This window comes from Rhagoletis zephyria, unplaced genomic scaffold (assembly GCF_001687245.7).
Source record: "Rhagoletis zephyria isolate East Lansing unplaced genomic scaffold, Rhagoletis_zephyria_1.1 Rzeph_scaffold_02671, whole genome shotgun sequence".
NCBI lineage: Eukaryota > Metazoa > Arthropoda > Insecta > Diptera > Tephritidae > Rhagoletis > Rhagoletis zephyria.
Window position 1 is genome coordinate 1 of NW_016159755.1, and position 3,809 is coordinate 3,809.

Here is a 3,809-nt window from a genome sequence, read left to right on the forward strand (position 1 = left end):
TTTGTAGCGTGGCGTGGAATTCGCCTATATGGGCACCGCGTTTGTGTAAAAAAAAAAACTTTTAACTTTAACAAACTTTATATAAAACCTTAAAAAGCTCTAGGTATCCCATGTTGGCTGCGAGTGTTTAAATTAGAAAACTCTTAGAAACTAAAGAATGACTGTTTTCTGTTTTCAAATATGTATGTATAGTTGGCGAAAAGGCCGTTTTTTTATTATATTTAGTCTGAAAGAACTTTCGAATACCTTTCGTTTGATATCCATATTGTTACATTTTTGATGAAGTTTTGGCATAAATAAAATTATTCAGCCAATTCAGCAACAAGTTTTATGCAGTTATCGTTAGTTATTGTGTTCATTTGATCAGTTTTTCAAGTTTTAGAACTCATTCAGCTTTGTAAGCAGTATATTAAGATAATTTAGCAAAACATTTAATATAATTAATCTGAAGTATTCAGCGCATTAACTAGTTCATATCAATGCTTTAACCAGCTTGTATTCAGGTAAATACATATAGTATTTTAAAAAAGTATGGACCTTTTTTGATTGTACAGCTAATACTTTTGGCAAGCGTTCAGCTTATTCAGCCAGGTGACTAGCTTATTCAGCAGCATATTTCACATTTGTTTTATTCGTTCAGCAATGTGCTTAACAGTTTAGCATAAAGTATTTTAAAGCATTTAATCAAATTTCACACATTTTTTTTATATATACATATATTTAAAGATCCTATGAAAAGAAGCCATGCAGCCCAATTCGCAGTGCATTCAGCTCATAAATTGGCATATACGGATCTTTCAGAAAACACACTACATTTACTAATTCAGTCATAACTCACGGTCTAATCGCATCAGCAGCATTTTGTACATTCTTTCTTTCCTCAACTCACAAACCAAGACATTATAAAAAAATATTTTAAGTTAGACAGCTTGCAATTCAGCACTTAATTTCAGAAGTCTTTTAGCTTGCATTAAGAAACTTGGACTAAACTGTAACATTTCGCCCATGTTACACTGCATTCAGCTTACATAAAGACAGGTTTTAAGTCATACTTTGAGCAATGTAAATGTAACACAACACAAGTATTCAGCCCACTATGAAATATATTCAGTTCATTCAGCAGTGTACATGTGTTCCTTATTTTTCACTGTGCATTAAATAATTGGACATACTCAAGAAATGTTTGCGTGAGAATTATTCTCACCAGGAAGTTGACATTCCGGTCGCTACCTGATCTGAGGAAATATATTTTCATACTCTTATTCAGCACAGTTTGCGTACGAGTTTCTTGCTCGTAAATACTCAGCTCATCTCTTTACACTTTCGGAATTCTCAGCTCAGCTTTTAAATTTTTCTTTTAAATATTCAGCTATTCAGCAACTCGTTTGGAAAATATGTAAACTATTTTCAAAAATTGGCCATGCAGCAGCATTTTTTGTTAGCTTATTGCGATATTTAGCATAGAGTACTTTTTTGATTAGTTTAACTATGGCCCTCGCTAATGCTAAAATCTATTCAGCTACATATCTTTGTAAAGTCTCTCAAAATCTTAGAAAGTAAGGTTTTTAATTTATTTAGCAAGAAATTTACCACGGTATTTAGTTAGTCATAAGTCAGCTAAAACATGTTCCGACCTCTGGTGCATTTTGAACTATATTACTACGCTTTGCAAAAATGTCTGATACAGATGCAGCGTTTGGCTTGCCAAAAGTGGCGTTACACTTATTCAGCAACGATTTTTTTTTAATTTTTTGACACGTTCTGTATAAAATATAATTTCTGCCAGATTTATTAAGCTTCTCGCTAATGCTTAAATGTATTAAGCTACATATTTTTGTAGTGAATTGGGAAATTCTTACTCTATTCAGTTATTTAACGTATTCGGCTTATTTAGCAACTACCTGTGCGCTATATTTTAACTATTTTTATAAATTAGCGATGCAGCTAGAGTATTCAGCTCGCTAAGAATGGCATTTAGCTTATTCAGCGGACCTTTTTTTTACAAAATTTGTTAACAATACATATATTCAGCTGCTTTCCGCAAAGTATACAGACAAAACTAACTCTCTACAGAGATAGCAATGAACCCTTCAACCAGGCTTATCGCGTTAAAATTTCATGAAATGATTTAAACAAAAAAGTCGTGAACTATATATATTGCCATTGAACTTTCAACGGCCGCGAAAAGTTTACAAATTTAAGGATTTCCTGAACATAATTAAAAGCTACTTACTTTATTGCATCAACAAATGTATCTGTGTATGTAAAAAGTACGGCTTTAGTATATTTAAGTGCCTACCGTCACGCAATTATGGCCTGACTCAAGTGACGCCACTGCAACTTCATACATACTTAGCTGCATAAATAAATAAAATAAAATAACGCACTGATAAATAAAATTCAGTGAGAAGAGAAAGAAATTAATATTAAAAACTTATAAACAAAAAATAAAAATCTTTTCTTCCACTCAGTTGTGGGCAGCACAACAGAGTGTTGGGCGGCAAAACAGGTTTGTGTGCCTACGTGGTTATGTAGACGTATTTGTAAAATTTACCGTTACTCAAGGTAACAGATAAGCAAAAAACTGGGAAAATGAATAAAAGAAATTGAATGAATTATTATTGTCTCGAGGTACAAATCGCAGGGCTATTGTCTTGAATTACATTGAAGAGCGTCAGTGGGGAAGAGGAGGTAGCTGACAGCAACAGCTTCAATATCAAGCCACGCCTGACGGCGAGAATACGACAACACAAATAGCCAACTTTTGAATAGTGTAAGCGGATTCATGTCAGCTTTATTACTTGGTACAGCCGGAATATTCACTGTCAGTGTTGTCTGTCGTCGATTTTCGTTGTTTAATTGTTTTTTTTTTTCTTTTTCTTTTTAATTTTCTTTTCACGCTCAGCGCCTGACCGATTAACTAGGTTAAGTTAGCACTGATTGCAGCTGAATTAAGTTAGTCTCACAAATGGAAATACTGGATTGTGTTGATTACTCAGCAATTACGGGCAATAATTGGCAAACAAAATACGGTATAAATACTACAGAGTTGGTAAAACAAGTGCGGCGCTAAAAGAGGGGAAGTGGAAAATTGTACACGAAAAAATAATGTAAATGTAAAATAAATAAATAATGAATTACAATTGTTCAAATGTTTTTGTGTTTTTAGACTTTGTCATGGGAAGCAGACGAAAAGAAATGGTTTGAAATGAAATTTAGCGGAAAACTTTTATAATTTAATTGGTTATGCTTTTATAGCACCTGAATTCTACGATACTTTGATTTAAAACTATTTTCTTAGACAGTCTGCGCATTTAACGTGCATGGAACGAAATGGAACTTTCGAAACGGATAGGAACGATTGGAATTTTGGAAACAAGTCAAACGCCTAGCACGATTTAGAGTTTTCGAAACGCATGAAAAGGACCGACACTGTATTTGACGAATTTGAAATATTCGAAGCAAATGGCACCGAAGTGTGAAATGTTTTTTTTTTTTGCAAAAAGTTGAGATTTGGAATGCTTTGGGATATCCCAAACATATAAAGCCAAATAAAATAAATAAGGAAATTATGCGTAAATGTCTTTTGAACGAGCAAATATATGTAGTTCGAAACGTTGTGGAATTTTCGAAACTTGAAAAAACAAAATGCAATATTTTTGCAATGATATGAAATTTTTAAAACGTATAGGAACGAAATGGAAATGTCATTGAACGTATCATATTTAATCCATAAGACTTGTACATGCAAGTGCTGAAAAAACTATATTTTTAACTTAAGGGATCAACCTTTTCGCAACCTGGGGAAA

The 3,809-nt window shown here is 33.0% G+C and overlaps 1 long non-coding RNA gene across 4 annotated transcripts; it reads left to right on the forward strand.

Moving 5' to 3' along the window:
• Positions 1-2,437: 2,437 nt before the first annotated feature.
• LOC108367413 (uncharacterized) lies at positions 2,438-3,232 on the forward strand. Of its 4 annotated transcripts, none has more exons than XR_001848246.1 (4): positions 2,438-2,509; positions 2,632-2,824; positions 2,906-3,110; positions 3,170-3,232. It is a non-coding gene; the product is annotated as an uncharacterized LOC108367413 (long non-coding RNA). The 4 variants fall into 4 exon arrangements; XR_001848245.1 differs by having other exon boundaries at positions 2,473-2,565; XR_001848247.1 differs by having other exon boundaries at positions 2,464-2,824; positions 2,906-3,116; positions 3,170-3,219.
• The last annotated feature ends 577 nt before the right edge of the window (positions 3,233-3,809 follow it).